The following is a 17,867-nucleotide window of genomic DNA, read 5'->3' on the forward strand; positions in this document are numbered from 1 at the left end:
TTACCTGATGTAACAGGTGTTCTCACAGGACAGCAGGATGTTAGTCCTCACAAATGGGTGACATCGAGGATGGAGCCCAACCACGGAAAACTTCTGTCAAAGTTTCAGGAACTTTGACTGGCCCCTACTGGGCATGCCCAGCACAGCACTAACCCTGCAGCCAGCAGGGGTCTCCCTTCAGTCTTGTTTCAAAGCTACAGGCAGTGCTGAAAAGATAAATAAAAAAACGAACCCAACACTGCGGGGTGGCGGGCGGGTTTTGTGAGGACTAACATCCTGCTGTCCTGTGAGAACACCTGTTACATCAGGTTGGCAACATTTGCTTTCTCACAGGACAAGCAGGATGGTTGTCCTCACAAATGGGTGAGTACAGAGCTAAGGATGTCCTGACTTGCACCAAATGTACCCAACGGCGTGCAACAGGCACAACAACTGGGGAGGAATTTGGTAAGGACATCCGCACCCTACCGGGAGGTGGAAGGGTGTTGGTACATCAAGTTGGAAAAAGGTTACGCAAGACAGATTGGCCGAAGATGGAATCTTGTCTTCCAGCTTTATCCAAACAATAGTGGGCTGCAAAGGTATGGAGGGAACTCCAGGTTGCAGCTTTGCAGATGTCAGGAAGCGGCACCGATCGAAGGTGTGCTACTGAAGTCGCCATGGCCCTCACAGAGTGTGCCTTAACACGGTCTTGGAAAGGAATGCCAGCTTGCTGATAGCAGAAGGAAATGCAGTCCGCCAACCAGGAGGAAAGAGCCTGCTTACCCACAGGTTGGCCTAACTTGTTAGGATGGAAAGAGACGAATAATTGAGTGCTCTTCCTGTGAGAAACTGTACGGTCTAGATAAAAAGCTAGAGCTCGTTTACAGTCTAGGGTATGCAGAGTCTGTTCCCCTGAGTTAGAGTGGGGCCTGGGAAAGAAGATAGGTAGTATGATGGATTGATTGATATGAAACTCCGAAACTACCTTAGGTAAAAATTTAGGGTGAGTGCGGAGTACCGCCCGGTCCTGCAGGAGTTTAGTGTAAGGCAGATAGGTAACTAGGGCCTGTAATTCACTAACCCTGCGAGCTGAAGTGATAGCCAAAAGGAATAACACTTTCCATGTGAGATATTTTAGGTCACAGGAGTGCAGAGGTTCGAAAGGTGGTTTCATAAGGCGACCAAGAACCAGATTAAGGTCCCAAGATGGGGCCGGAGGACGTAAAGGTGGCTTCAAATGGAGCAAGCCTTTAAGAAAACGGGTTACGAGGGGTTGTACTGAGATAGGGACACCCCCGATACCTTTATGGAAGGCGGCTACCGCACTAACATGCATTCTAATGGAAGAGGTCTTTAGACCTGATTCTGATAGATGCGATAAATAGTCCAAGAATTTAGAGATTGGACAGGAAAGGGGATCAAGGGACTGAGAAGTGCACCATGATGTGTACCGTTTCCATTTGTATGAGTAAGATTTTCTTGTGGAAGGCTTTCGTGAAGCGATCAGGACACGAGAAACTGAATCCGAAAGGTTAAATGGCTGAAGGACTAACCTTTCAACATCCATGCCGTCAGTGACAAGGCTCGGAGGTTGGGATGGAGGAGGCATCCGTCGTTTTGAGTGAGCAGATGCGTGTCCGTTCCCAGAGGAATGTGTCTGCGGATGGAGAGATCCTGTAGTATGGGAAACCACACTTGGCGTGGCCAGTGCGGCTCTATCAGGATCATGGTTCCTCTGTCCTGACACTGCTTCATGAGAGTCTTCGACAGAAGAGGAAGTGGAGGGAATGCATAAAGTAGACCTGTTGTCCACGTGAGGGAGAATGCATCCCTCGGCCGAGAGTGCTGGCTCCGAATGAGAGAGCAGTAATTGCCCACTTTGTGGTTCTGAGGGGACGCAAAGAGGTCTATGTGGGGATAACCCCATTTGTGAAACAGAGAGGTCGCTACCAAAGGATTGAGGGACCACTCGTGTGGTTGGAAGACACGGCTCAGCTGGTCTGCCAATACATTGTCTACTCCCGGCAGGTAGGTGGCCCTGAGGTACATGGAGCGGGAGAGGGCTTCTGCCCAAATCTGCGAAGCTTCCTGACACAGAAGGAAGGAGCCTGTGCCTCCCTGCTTGTTTATGTTCCACATGGCCACCTGGCTGTCTGTCTGAATTAAGATTGCGTGGTTCGATAGGCAATCTTGAAAAGTCCTGAGAGCATAGCGAATTGCTCGCAGCTCCAGAAAATTTATCTGGTGTTTGGCTTCCTCTAGTGACCAGAATCCTTGAGTCTGTAGATGGTTTACATGGGCTCCCCAACCGATGTTGGAAGCATCGGTGGTGAGGATTAGCTGAGGATTTGGTGGAAGAAAGGACAAGCCCTGTAGGAGGTTGGATTGATTTGTCCACCAGACAAGAGACAGACGGAGTGCATTGGTGATGCGAACAATGGAGGACAGGGGCTGAACTGCTTGCGTCCATTGTAATCTCAGAGTCCATTGCGTGATTCTCATGGCTAAGCGAGCCATGGGAGTCACATGAACTGAAGAGGCCATGTGTCCCAGGAGAACGAGGAACTGGCGAGCTGTGGCAGTGTGTTGAGACTGCAGCTGGCGAGCTAGGGACACAAGGGTTTGGACCCGTTGATGAGGAAGGAAGGCTTTTGCCTGTAAGGTGTCCAAGTCTGCCCCAATGAAGGATAAGGTTTGAGATGGGACTAAGTAGGATTTCTCGTAGTTGACAAGAAACCCTAGAGAAAGCAAAGTTTGAATTGTTAGGGTCAGGGAGGACCGAGCCATTTGCTGGGTTGGGGCCCTGATTAACCAATCGTCCAGGTAGGGGTAGACGTGGACACCTTCCTTCCTGAGGAATGCTGCCACCACCACAAGGCATTTGGTAAAGACTCGTGGTGCGGATGCCAGGCCGAAAGGTAGTACTCGGTATTGGTAGTGGTTTCGGCCTACTAGAAAACGCAGGTATTTGCGATGAGATTGTGTGATCGCAATGTGGGTATATGCGTCTTTTAGGTCTAGAGAGCATAGCCAATCCCCCCTTTGCAGCAGAGGGAGCAGCGAGCCCAGGGTTACCATCTTGAATTTCTCCTTGCAAAGGTACTTGTTGAGAGCCCGTAGGTCTAGGATTGGACGAAGTCCCCCTGACTTTTTTGGGATCAGGAAGTACCTGGAATAGAACCCTAGTCCTTGCTGTAAGGGAGGAACGGGTTCTATAGCGTTTGATTGTAGGAGAAGAGAAACTTCGTGCTCTAAAAGAGCAGAGTGATTGGTAAGGCTCCACGCCTGCAGAGGTGGGGAGTCTGCAGGGAGGGATAGGAAGTTGAGGTGGTAACCCTGTGCAATGATTGCTATCACCCATTGATCTGTGGTGATTTGATGCCACCTTTCTAGAAAGTGGTACAGCCGTCCCCCTACTGGTATAGCTGGAAGAGGGGTTTGGCAACTGCTCTCTAAGTGAAAGTCAAAAACCCGCCGCAGGGCCAGGTTGTGGAGCTGCTGCAGGCTTTTGTTTACGAGTCTGGCGAGGCTGAGTCTTATGGTAAGACCGTGCAGGCCTAGGCTTGGTTGATGGGGGATAATACTTTCGTGGCCGAAAGAAAGACTTTTTGGAGTCCTTCCTAAACGGCTGTTTAGAAGGCAAGTCAGGAGGAATGGATGAGAGCTGTTTTAGTGTCTCATGATGATCCTTTAATTCAGCAACAATTTGTTGAATTTGCTCACCAAACAAATTATCCCCTAGGCAGGGTAAATCAGAGAGCCTGTCCTGAACTTCTGGGCGAAGGTCAGATGATTTAAGCCAAGCCCAACGTCTGGCTGAGATGGCTGTGGCAGAAATTCTAGTGGAAGCATCAAAGATGTCATAAGCTGTTCTTATTTCATGCTTCCCAGCTTCAAATCCTTTATTTAGGAGGGATTGAAGCTGTGGCTGGAACTGTTCAGGCAAGGCATCTGAGTATTCCTGCATCTGTTTCAGGAGGACTCTATTATATTGAGTCATATAGAGCTGATAAGAAGCTATTCTGGAAATCAGCATAGCTCCTTGATATACCTTCCTACCTATACTATCTAAGAACTTGTTTTCCTTAGTAGGAGGTATGGAAGAGTGTGGCTTTAGTCGTTTAGAATGATGGTCTAATTGAGGTTTTTGAAAACCAGGTGCTGACTGTACAAGATATGTAGAGTCAGCTTTTTTGTTGACCAGGGAAACAGATCCAGGAGATTCCCAATTCTTTTTAAGAAGGTCTAGAAAAACCTGATGAATGGGAATAGAAGTGATGACTTTAGGAGCATCCAGGAATTGGAGCAATTCCATCATCTGGTGCCTGTCATCTTGTTCAGATTGAAGTTGGAAAGGGACCAACTCTGACATTTCCTTCACAAAATTTATGAAAGAGAGGTCCTCAGGGGGAGAACGCTTTCTACTCTCCACAGGGAGAGGGTGGTGAAGGCAAATCATCGGTGTCAGTAGAGGTATCATCACCCCAAGTGTCATAAGGATCTGGATGATGACCTGCAGGACCTCGAGGGTGCTGAATACCTGAAGGCCCCGGATGAGGCTCCGAAATATTGGGTGGAATCACCGGGGGCATCGAGAAAATCCTCGATGGAATCGGTGCTGGTATCGGTGCCGGTGTAGGCATCGAGGGAACCGGTATCGGTCTCGATGGAATCGGTGTCGGCATCGGAAACCTCGGTGGAGCAGAGGTGCATATCGCCCCCGAAGAAGAAATCGGTGGCGATGGACGACCTGGCATCGATTGAACAATACCCGAAGGGGGAATTCGATATGGTGTTTCTCCACCTGATGATAAACCTGTCTGTGACAGTGGTCTTACCGGTGTCGGTGACGGAGGTATCACCGGTGGAAGGGCTGTCATGAGCACCTCCATCCGGTGTAGCAGCGGTGCCAGTGCTGCTGCAATCGGCTCGTGACCGGTTCCACTCTCGGTGCCGGTGCCGGAGGAGTCTGGAACCGTAGCATCGCTTTGTCGATGGCCTCCTGGACCAGCCGGTCCAGTTCTGCCCGGAGACCAGGGGTAACAAGACCCAGCTCGACGGGAGAGGGAGGCTGAGGCTGAGCCGGAGGGACCACCGTCACCGGTGGGATCACGGCTCCCAAATCCTGAGGGGGTGAGGGTTGCCTCGGTGCCTGCGAAACAGTAGTGGACGGTGCCACTTCTGATCGAGACTTTTTTGGCGGTGGCTCGGTCGGTGCTGAGGTCGATGACGTCGATTCCTCGACAGGCCGAGACTTATGACGTCGATGGCGATGTTTTTCTTTCCGATCCCCTCAATCATCAGGGGAAGGAACAGGAGTCGATGGCCGCGAAGTCATCGATGGTGGACGGTCACTGAAGGGTTGTCGATGATGATGAGACCTCGACGGTGCCGGTTCCAATGACGTCGATGCAATCGATGGCGTTGGGGTACGAGCTTGGAAGAGGAGCCCCATCTTCTCCATTCTGGCTTTGCGACCCTTTGGTGTCATTAGGGCACATTTGGTGCAAGTCAGAACATCATGCTCACTCCCTAAACACAAAACACAGACTCTATGAGGGTCTGTGACATAGTTCGGGTACAGTCCGGACACCTACGGAACCCCGACGCCATGGCGAAAAGCCAAAAATGTAGCCGCGGGACTGTCGAATGCCAACGGGCCTCAAGGGCCAAACTCGACGGAAGTCGACCAAACTACGGCAAAAACTTACCGAAGTTCCGCGGACCGAAAAATTCGTCGAAGGGAGACCCCTGAGGGGCAAATTTTTCTCAGAATTAGTTATTCAAAATTCCTGTCAGGAACGTGGTTAAGAGCTCTTCTACCGCGTGGCTACTGCTGCGTGGAAAAAAGAAGACTGAAGGGAGACCCCTGCTGGCTGCAGGGTTAGTGCCGTGCTGGGCATGCCCAGTAGGGGCCAGTCAAAGTTCCTGAAACTTTGACAGAAGTTTTCCGTGGTTGGGCTCCATCCTCGATGTCACCCATTTGTGAGGACAACCATCCTGCTTGTCCTGTGAGAATATTTGTTACCCGCCCATCCTATTAGTTTGGGGCAGGGTACAATGGAACATACATAGTCAAAAAAATAAAAAATAACATTAAAAAAATAATCATAAAATAATCTCTCATGTAATACATTGAGAATACATTTTTTGCAACATCAGAGCTAGAGGGGGAGCTATTATGTCAGGCCATAGATGGTCAAAGGAGGTGATGCAAATCATGTTGGATTACTAATACTGGTACATTAGTCATCAAAAGAAGCACATACAGAGGTTATTTGTCAGGGATTGCCATCTTAAATAAGTTTTCAATGCGTTCTTAAAGGATTTGGGATTTATAGTCAGTCATATGTGACTCAACAGCAAATTCCAGAGAGTGGGGCCATGGATAGAGAAGGAGTCTTCTCTAGTTGTATTGAGGTGTGTTGTTTTGGGAGATGGAATGTCTAACAGAACACAGAACGTGTGAAAGAGTATGAATTGTCAGTGGACTGTATCCAGGGTGAGGAAATGTTATAGAGAAGATTATGAATAATTACGACAGTTTTATATGGAAATGAACTGGTAACCAATGAAGAGCTTTAAGAACAGGAGTGATGTGATCGCATATGTGAGACCCAGTGAATTTTGTATAATCACTCACTGGGGTTGTTTTATATAATCTGTAATGGCTATATAGTAGACAGGTAAGCTTGAGTATAAGGAATTGCAGTAATCATCAGACAACACCAGAGATTGAAGAATAGTGTGAAAGTTGGAAGGTGCAAACTTGAAACTTTTGAGTTGAAATGCCAGTCATCAAGGCTTGAACCCCAGCTACTGTTAATTGCGTATCTTTCATAAGCATTCATAATTCAGTTACCTTAAAGTATCAAAAAGTATATCTAAAGTAATAGCAAATCTTTCATTGACTCGCTTTCTTAAAGTGAAACCAAACATTTTAAAGATTAGAAACCATTTGGAATGGAAAAGCTGTTATTTCTTTTTGCCGATGTTACCTTCAGAATCCCACAATTGTGGAAGCTATTCCTAAGAAAAGGGCAGCAGATAAAGGATCTGAGTAAACTTCAGGATCTATTGGATCCAAATTGCAGTGCTTGAAAGGTATGATTTAAGCTAGCCATGATGATACTGACATACTTAAAAGTATATTCCTATCATTTGAAGAGAGAATGACTAAAAATAATAAAGGGTGTATAAGTTAGATTTACAAGTCATTGTGAAAGCAATTGAGGTATTGCAGCCGGACATCAAAGAATTACTGAACTGAAAAATAAATCATTTTAGAATACTTGGTGTACCTGAAGGTGCTGTGGGTCCCAATATTATTCACCTTCTTAAAGAACAGGTTCCAAAGATCTAGGGCTTAGCTTTGACTTTGAAACTGAGAGAGCATATCAGTCCTCATCTCACATCACCTGTCAAATTTAGTACCCTGACCCAATTGTAGTTATTTATTTATTTGTTTATTTATAACTTTTATATACCAACATTCAAGTGAATATCACATCGGTTCACATACAACTGGGGTACAAAAAAACTTAATAGGTAGAATGGAAGGATAATAGTTACATTTAACAGGGAATCGTAAGGAACGGGGCAAGAAAGAAGAACGGTCAGGAAGACCTAGTGAGGAGACTGGCAGGAAGATGACAGATCATTAAAAAACTTTGTTAAGAGAGCAAACTTTGTTAAGAGAGCATTATATTACAAACTATATAACAGTTAAGTAGCAATAGTAATTGCAGTATATTACAGTTACATTGTATTACAGTTAAGTTACCAGGCTGGCTATATATTAGTTATGTAGCAATAGTAATTACATTATTACAGTTATGATACAGGCTGGGAGGTCAGAGATAAGGTTGGATTACGTGAATGCTTGTTTGAATAGCCAGGTTTTTAACTTTTTTTTAAATGTGGTTGTACAGTGTTCCAGACGTAGGTTTGGTGGCATCGAATTCCATAATGTAGGACCTGCTATGGAGAGAGCTCGTTCTCAGGTGGAAGTGAGCTGGGTGGATTTGTATGAGGGGGTAGTCAGGGTCCCTAGGTAGGCGGATCTAGTCGGTCTGTTGGAGATATGAAACTGGAGAGAATCGTTGAGCCAGTGAATCTCATTATTGTGAAGGGTTTTGTGGATAATAGTTAGGCTTTTATGAAGGATTCTAGCTGGGATTGGAAGCCAGTGGAGGTCTCTGAGGATTGGAGTAATGTGGTCTGATCTACGAGAGTTGGTAAGAATTCTAGCTGCTGCATTTTGCAGCATTTGCAGTAGTTTGGTTGTGATTGCGGGCAATCCCAGGAGTAGGGTATTGCAGTAGTCGATCTTTGTGAATAGAGTGGATTGGAGGACTGTTTGGAAATCGTTGTGGTGTAAGAGGGGTCTTAATTTCTTCAGTATGTGTAGTTTATAGAAACGGTCCTTTGTAATGTTGGTTATGTGTTTTTGGAGAATAAGGTGATTATCCAGGGTGACCCCTAGGTCTCTAACATGTTGTGAGAAGGAATGGGGGGGGGGGGGTGAGGAGATGGGGGAATATGGCGGGCTGGTGAGATACAGAGTAATTCCGTTTTTGAGGTATTTAGGGTGAGATTAAGGTTAGTGAGAAGACTATTGATTGATGAGAGGCATTTATCCCAGGCTTTAAGGGCATTTGTTACAGAATCAGTGACAGGGATGAGTATCTGGACATCATCCGCTTAGACATAGTGTGTAAGTCCCAGATCTGCAAGAAGTTGGCATAGAGGTAGTAGGTAAATGTTAAAAAGGGTAGGGGAGAGGGAAGAGCCTTGGGGAACCCCATGTGATAACTTGACTGGGTTTGATTCATAGTTGCCAATTTTGACTTTGTAGTAGCGATTATCCAAAAAGATGAAAACCAGTTCAGGGCTGAGCCTGCGATACCGATATCAGAAAGGCGGTTGATTAGGATTTTATGGTTGACGGTATCGAAGGCTGCAGAGATGTCTAGCATGGCTAGCATGTATGTTTGGCCTTTATCTAGCCCTTTGAGAATTGTATCGGTGAGAGAGATTAACAAGGTTTCCGTGTTGAAGAAATTTCGGAAACCGAATTGAGAGGGGAATAGCAAGTTGTGAATTTCCAGGTGTTCTATGACTACCCTTTCCATGAGTTTTGCTATGAATGATAAGTTGGATATTGGTCTGTAATTGGCAGGAACTGCGGGGTCCAGATTGGATTTCTTCAAGATGGGTTTCAGAGTAGCTTGTTTCAGTTCGGTGGGGACCCGACCTAGGGTGAGGGATCGGTTAATAATTTCGGATATAGGTTTGGCTATGGTGTCCGGAATAGCAAGGAGCGATTTTGTAGGGATGGAGTCTTCTGGGTAGGTGGAGGGTTTCAGTTTCTTTAGGAGTCTTGTTATCTCTGAGGCAGAGGTGAGTTCAAAGGAGATGAGAGTGTTACTGGGTGTTTTTTGGGAAGGGAGAGGGGAGGTCGGGGGGAATTTCGAGATAAGGTTGGCGATATTGGTGTGGCAATAATTAGCTAATTCAATACATTTGTTTTTGGCGTCAATATCTGTGATAGGAGGGGGTGTTGAATTAATGAGGGATGAAACATAAGCAAAGAGAGCTTTGGCATCGTATTGATAATTGTGGATTTTCTGGGCATAGTAATCTCTTTTTGTTTTCATAATGGACGTTTTGTAGGTGTGAAGGGTGTGTTTGTAGGAAGCCTGAAGGGCAGGGGAGGGATTCTTACGCCATTTCTTTTCTTTGGCTTGTAATTGATGTTTAAGAGCTTTAAGTTCGGGAGTGAACCATGGTTTTTTTTGGGTTAGAAGGTGTTATTTCTTTGGTGATACTGGGACAGATTTCATCTGCGATGTGTTTTGTAATGTTCTTCCAGGAGCTGAGATACCCTCAGCATCTGAAAATAATCACTGCTGCCAAAACCAAAGCACAGATTGAATTCAGGAAGCACAGGAGTTTGTTTGCAGTGGATCTTACCAAATCCATAGTGTGAAGACGTAAAACATTTCTAATGCTGATATCTCATTTAAAAGATATTGGATCCAAATGTGGTTTATTGTACCCTAGGATGTAGGTGACATAGAACAATTTAATATCAATGACATGTCAGAGTTACTAAAATGAATTGAACAAGTGGCAACAGACACTCTGATGTCTTGATGGTTCCAGTTTATAGTAGTTCAGCAAACTAGTACTGAGCATTCCTTTTATGAATAGATCCTGGACTGTGGACCATTATGGAATTTGTTCCACTTGTCTGTTGGAACTATAGCTGGGTATTGGCATGATGGAAGAAGAGTGACATGTGGACATATGAGCTGCATGCTAATCCAGATGTCTTTTGGTGTACTGGCCTCTTTTCTGATGACTGGACCAATATCACTGTATGCCTCCATTGCTTTTTAGTTTGCATAGTTGATGATTCTGTGGCTATGCACTTATCACTGTTGGGATGGTTGTGAGTGTGCTGTTGGATAAATGATTGGGTTTTCACATGTTGAATGTGTAAGTTCAGATATTGTATATGGCATATGTTCTGTGGAATCTTAGATGTATTGCACTTGCAAATTGGATGATGGATCACTTACGGCTCTGGCTGCTGCAATAGCTGATCGTTGTGCATAAGCATTGCATGAAAAGATTGTGACTTGACTAAATGATTCAGCGGTGCAATGAAAACTAAATATGTGTTCATATTCTGTTGTGGTCAGCTGGCCGATTTAAGTGTGAATTGAGAGAGATTTGTGTTTGGAGCAGGTAGTTAATGAGTTGGACTTGCTTAGCTGTTAGTGTGAGTTTGGCAACTTCTTTTCTCACAGGACAAGCAGGATGGTTGTCCTCACAAATGGGTGACATCGAGGATGGAGCCCACCACGGAAAACTTCTGTCAAAGTTTAAACAGAACTTTGACTGGCCCCTACTGGGCATGCCCAGCAAGGCACTGACCCTGCAGCCAGCAGGGGTCTCCCTTCAGTCTTCTTTTTTCCGCGCAGCAGTTGCCACGCGGTGAAAGGAGCTCTCTTACCACGTTCCTGACAGGAATTCGGTATTTTTCTATCCGAAGAAAATTTGCCCCTCAGGGGTCTCCCTTCGACAAATTTTTGTCACTTTCGCGGAAACCGGTAAGTTTTTTCCCTTTTTTAATCGGCGGCCGTCGATTTTGGCCCTTGAGGCCTGTGGGAACTTACTGAGCCCGCGCCTAAATTTGGCCTTAAGCCATGGCGACGGGGTTCCGTCGATGTCCGGATTGTACCCGGACTATGTCCATCACTGACCCCCATAGGGTTTGTGTTTTATGTTTGGGTAGTGAGCATGATGTCCTGACTTGCACCAAATGTGCCTTAATGACACCTAAGGGTCGCAAGGCCAGGATGGAGAAGATGGGGCTCCTCTTCCATGCACCCACCCCAACGCCATCGATAGCATCGACGTCATCGGAACCGGCACCGTCGAAGTTGCACCACCATCGCCAACCCGCCGGTGACCGTCCACCATCGATGACTTCTCGGCCGTCGACTCCTGTCCCCTCCCCGGATGACCGAGGAGATCGGAAGGATAAGCATCGCCATCGACGGCACAAGTCTCGGCCCGTCGAGGATCCGCAACCATCGACCTCTGAACAGGCCGAGCCACCGAAGAAAAAGCCTCGGTCGGACCTGGCACCGTCCACGTCTCGTTCGCAGGCACCGAGGAAACCCTCACCCTCCCGGGGTGCGGGGGCCGTGATCCCACCGGTTACGGTGGTCCCTCCGGCCCTGCCTCAGCCTCCCTCTCCCGTCGAGCCGGGTATGCTTACCCCTGGTCTCCGGGCAGAACTGGACCGGCTGGTCCAGGAGGCCATCGAGAATGCGATGCGAAGATTCCAGCCTCCACCGGCACCGCCTCCGGCACCGATTCCGGCACCGCCTCAGGCACCGACCTCAGCACCGACTCTGCCACCGAGGATGGAACCGACCACCGAGCCTATAGTGGAAGCGTTGGCACCGATACTAAATCGTATGGAGGCACTTATGCGCGCCCTTCCATCGGTGATTTCATTAGCACCGACTACACCATCATCTCCGGAAGGACATTCATCGACAGGAGAAACACCGTTCCGGATTCCTCCGTCCGGTGTCGTTCCATCGGTGCCTTCACATACCTTTCCACCGATTTATCCTTCGGCTCCATCGATTCCAAGATCGGCACCGATTCCATCGGTGGCCCCGAAGCCCTCGATGCCGTTCACTGTTCCGCTTGCAGCACCGGTTCCATCAATGCCTTTGGATCCTCTACCAGGTCCTTCAGGACAGCAAACCTTACATGATCCTTATGATACCTGGGGTGATGATTCATCTTCAGATACAGATTTACCATCCCCACCATCTCCTACAGAGAGTAGAAAACGATCTCCTCCTGAAGATCTCTCCTTTATAAATTTTGTAAAGGAGATGTCAGAAGTTGTGCCTTTTCAGCTGCAATCTGAGACCGATGACAGGCACCAAATGATGGAGCTGCTCCAATTTCTGGATGCCCCCAAGATCATCGCTTCCATCCCCATTCACCAAGTATTTCTGGATCTTTTAAAGAAAAACTGGGAATCACCTTCATCTGTGTCACCAGTCAATAAAAAAGCTGACTCAACCTACCTCGTTCAGTCAGCACCAGGATTTCAGAAGTCTCAACTGGATCATCGCTCTGTTGTAGTTGAGTCTGCGCAAAAGAAAGCCAAGCGTTTAAAGCCACACTCTTCCACTCCCCCTATCAAGGACAACCAATTTCTTGATAGTGTGGGAAGGAAAGTGTATCATGGGGCTATGTTGATATCTCGTATAGCTTCATACCAACTTTATATGACTCAGTACAACAGAGCTATCCTTAAACAAATGCAGGACTACGCTGACACCTTACCGGACCAATACCAGCCACAGCTTCAAGCCCTCCTTCACAAAGGATTTGAAGCTGGGAAGCACGAGATCCGAACGGCCTACGATATCTTCGATGCTTCCACGAAAGTCTCAGCTACTGCCATCTCAGCCAGACGTTGGGCTTGGTTAAAATCATCCAACCTTCGCCCAGAGGTTCAGGATCGTCTAGCCGATTTACCCTGCTTAGGGGATAATCTGTTCGGAGAACAGATTCAACAAATTGTGGCGGAATTGAAGGATCACCACGAGACGTTGAAACAACTTTCGTCTGTTCCATCTGAGGTATCCTCCAAACCACCACCTAAGAAGGACTCCAAAAAGTCATTCTTTCGGCCACGTCGTTATTACCCTCCGTCGACTAGGCCTCGTCCGGCTCGATCCTCCACCAGACCTCAGCCACGCCAACCTCGGAAACAAAGACCTGCTGTAGCCCCACCCCCCGGGCCTGCGGCAGGCCTTTGACTTCCCGACTCGGAGCACATGCCATATCCCACTCCCCCACATCCCTGTAGGGGGTCGTCTGTGCCACTTTCTACAGCATTGGATACGGATTACCTCAGACCAGTGGGTGCTGGCGATTATCGCACAGGGTTACCACCTCAATTTCATAACTCTTCCGGCAGACTCCCCGCCGCTTCAAGCGTGGAGTCTATCCAGCCATTTGGCTCAATTACAACAGGAAGTATCTCTTCTTCTGCAATCAAATGCTATAGAACTCGTTCCTCCCTCTCAACGAGGCAAGGGATTCTATTCCAGATACTTCCTAATTCCAAAGAAATCAGGAGGGCTACGTCCAATTTTAGACCTTCGAGCCCTCAACAAGTACCTTCAAAAAGAAAAATTCAAGATGGTAACCCTGGGCACGTTACTCCCTCTGCTGCAGAAAGGGGATTGGCTATGCTCCCTCGACCTCAAGGAAGCTTATACCCATATTGCGATAACACAATCCCATCGCAAATATCTGCGGTTTCTCGTAGGCCGCGACCATTATCAATACCGAGTACTGCCTTTCGGTCTGGCATCTGCTCCACGGGTCTTCACCAAATGCCTCGTAGTTGTAGCAGCATTCCTCAGGAAGGAAGGTGTCCACGTATACCCCTATCTGGACGACTGGCTGATCAGGGCCTCCACCCCTCAGATTGCCCGGTCCTCCCTACAATTGACAATCAACACACTCCTTTCCTTAGGGTTTCTTGTCAATTACGAGAAATCTTGCTTCGTCCCATCTCAAACCTTATCTTTCATTGGGGCAGACTTGGACACCTTACAGGCAAAGGCCTACCTTCCGCTACAACGGGTCCAAACTCTCATGTCCCTAGCTCACCAGCTCCAGTCTCAAGACACTGCCACAGCTCGCCAATTCCTAGTTCTCCTAGGACACATGGCATCCTCGGTTCAAGTCACTCCCATGACCAGACTAGCCATGAGGGTAACACAATGGACTCTACGACAACAATGGATTCAAGCTTTTCAGCCTCTGTCCTCCATAATCACAGTCACACAAGCGCTGCGCCTATCCTTAACTTGGTGGACGACTCAGGTCAACCTCCTTCAGGGCTTACCCTTTCTTCCACCGGATCCGCAAGTTATCCTAACCACCGACGCTTCCCACATCGGTTGGGGGGCCCATGTGGACAATTTTCAAACCCAAGGGTTATGGTCCAACGAGGAAGCCGAACACCAGATCAATTTCCTGGAACTTCGAGCAATCCGCTATGCGCTCCGCACTTTCAAAGATCATCTCTTTCATCAGATAATCTTAATCCAGACGGACAACCAAGTGGCCATGTGGTACATAAACAAGCAGGGAGGCACAGGCTCCTTCCTTCTGTGTCAGGAAGCTGCGCAGATCTGGGCGGAAGCCCTCTCCCACTCTATGTACCTCAGGGCCACTTACCTGCCGGGAGTAGACAATGTATTGGCAGACCGGCTGAGCCGTGTCTTCCGACCGCACGAGTGGTCACTCGATCCTCTGATAGCGACCTCTCTGTTTCACAAGTGGGGTTCTCCCCGCATAGACCTCTTTGCGTCCCCTCAGAACCACAAAGTGGACGATTACTGCTCTCTCATTCGGAGCCAGAACTCTCGGCCGAGGGATGCATTCTCCCTCAAGTGGACAACCGGTCTGCTCTACGCATTCCCCCCACTTCCTCTTGTGTCAAAGACTCTCGTGAAGCTACGCCAGGACGGAGGAACCATGATCCTGATAGCACCTTACTGGCCACGCCAAGTATGGTTTCCAATACTCCAGGATCTCTCCATCCGCAGGCACATTCCTCTGGGAAAGGACCCGCATCTGCTCACTCAAAACGACGGATGCCTCCTCCATCCCAACCTCCAAGCCTTGTCCCTGACGGCATGGATGTTGAAAGGTTAGTCCTTCAGCCTTTCAACCTTTCAGATTCCGTTTCTCGAGTCCTGATAGCTTCACGAAAGCCTTCCACAAGAAAGTCTTACTCATACAAATGGAAAAGGTACACATCATGGTGCACTTCTCAGTCCCTTGATCCCCTTTCCTGTCCAATTTCCAAATTCTTGGACTATTTATGGCATCTCTCTGAATCAGGTCTTAAAACCTCTTCCATTAGGATGCATGTCAGTGCGGTAGCCGCCTTCCATAAAGGTGTACAGGGTGTCCCTATTTCAGTACAACCCCTAGTAACACGTTTTCTTAAAGGCTTGCTCCATCTGAAGCCACCCTTACGGCCTCCGGCCCCATCCTGGGACCTTAATCTGGTTCTTGGTCGTCTAATGAAACCTCCTTTCGAACCTCTGCACTCCTGTGAGTTAAAGTATCTCACATGGAAAGTGTTATTCCTTTTGGCTATCACTTCAGCTCGCAGGGTTAGTGAATTACAGGCCCTAGTTACCTATCCGCCTTACACTAAACTCCTGCAGGACCAGGCGGTACTCCGCACTCACCCTAAATTTTTACCTAAGGTAGTTTCTGAGTTTCATATCAATCAATCCATCATACTACCTATCTTTTTTCCCAGGCCCCACTCCAACTCTGGAGAACAGACCCTGCATACCCTAGACTGTAAACGAGCTCTAGCCTTTTACCTAGACCGTACAGTTTCTCACAGGAAGAGCACTCAATTATTCGTCTCTTTCCATCCTAACAAGTTAGGACAACCTGTGGGTAAGCAGGCTCTTTCCTCCTGGTTGGCGGACTGCATTTCTTTCTGCTATGAGCAGGCTGGCATTCCTTTCCAAGACCGTGTCAAAGCACACTCTGTGAGGGCCATGGCTACGTCAGTGGCACACCTTCGATCGGTGCCGCTTCCTGACATCTGCAGGGCTGCAACCTGGAGTTCTCTCCATACCTTTGCAGCCCACTATTGTTTGGACAAAGCTGGAAGACAGGACTCCATCTTCGGCCAATCTGTCTTGCGTAACCTTTTTCCAACCTGATGTACCAACACCCTTCCACCTTCCCGGTAGGGTGCGGATGCCCTTTCCCAAATTCCACCCCACTTGTACTGCCTGTTGCACGTCGTTGGGTGCATTTGGTGCAAGTCAGGACATCCTCAGCTCGGTACTCACCCATTTGTGAGGACAACCATCCTGCTTGTCCTGTGAGAAAGCAAATGTTGCTTACCTGATGTAACAGGTGTTCTCACAGGACAGCAGGATGTTAGTCCTCACGAAACCCGCCCGCCACCCCGCGGTGTTGGGTTCGTTTTGTTTTTACTTTCTAGGCACTGCCTGTAGCTTTGAAAATCAGACTGAAGGGAGACCCCTGCTGGCTGCAGGGTCAGTGCCTTGCTGGGCATGCCCAGTAGGGGCCAGTCAAAGTTCTGTTTAAACTTTGACAGAAGTTTTCCGTGGTGGGCTCCATCCTCGATGTCACCCATTTGTGAGGACTAACATCCTGCTGTCCTGTGAGAACACCTGTTACATCAGGTAAGCAACATTTGCTATACATCAAAAGCATACTGGGTCAGACCAAGGGTCCATCAAGCCCAGCATCCTGTTTCCAAAAGTGGCCAATCCAGCTTACAATCATCTGGCAAGTACCCAAACATTAAATAGATCCCCCATGCTGTAGTGGGTAGGAAAATTGGTGATTATTATGTTATAGAATACACAACACACTTATTTATAAGTATAGAAGTTTTATTATAAGTCTGAGAATAAGCAATAAAAGCATACAAGATTAAAGAATATATGCAAAGATACTTCCCCTCAGTTTCCAATGTGAGTCTTATATATCTTTGGAAAGACAGAAACACAACCTTGGAAAACCAGGAACAGTTCGTCAGGCACTTCATTAACCACTGTAATGTTCAAAAGCTTTTTCTCACAGGACAAGCAGGATGGAGGTCCTCACATATGGGTGACATCACAGGATGGAGCCCAATCACGGAACACTTTTGTGAAAGTTTCCAGAACTTTGACTGGCCCCTACTGGGCATGCCCAGCATGGCACTAACCCTGCAGCCAGCAGGGGTCCCCCTTCAATTTTCTTTTTTCCGCACAGCAGTAGCCTCGCGGTAAAGGAGCTCTGCAGAGATTCCTGACAGGAATTTTCCTCACAGAATTACTAAAAGTTTATTTTCCCAACAGGGGTCCCTCCTTTAACTTTTTTCAAGCTGCGGTACTCCGGTAAGTTTATACCCGTTTTCCGTAGATTACCGTCTTGTTTGGCCCTCGCGGCCTACTGGCCGTCGACCATACCGCATCTCAATTTTTCATTGGCCATGGCGTCGGGGTTCTGTCGGTGCCCGGACTGTAATCGTACCATGTCTATCACAGACCCTCATAAAGTCTGTGTAATGTGTCTTGGACGAGAGCACGATGTCCTAACCTGCACCAAATGTGCCTTAATGACACCAAAAGGTCGCAAGGCCAGAATGGAGAAGATGGAGCTTCTCTTCCGTGCTCAAACCCCGACTCTGTCCATTGCATCGATGTCATCGGAACTGGCACCATCAACTTCGCGCCAGTATCGACCACTGGCCGGTGACCGTCCGGCAT

At 47.7% G+C, this 17,867-nt stretch overlaps 1 protein-coding gene across 1 annotated transcript in view; it reads left to right on the forward strand.

The window, feature by feature from the left end:
* Positions 1 to 17,867, forward strand: part of SPDYA (speedy/RINGO cell cycle regulator family member A) — a 284,932-nt gene that overhangs the window by 80,694 nt on the left and 186,371 nt on the right. The gene's annotated exons all lie outside the window — the stretch shown is intronic.

Source organism: Rhinatrema bivittatum, chromosome 3 (genome assembly GCF_901001135.1).
Source record: "Rhinatrema bivittatum chromosome 3, aRhiBiv1.1, whole genome shotgun sequence".
NCBI classification, from domain to species: Eukaryota; Metazoa; Chordata; class Amphibia; order Gymnophiona; family Rhinatrematidae; genus Rhinatrema; species Rhinatrema bivittatum.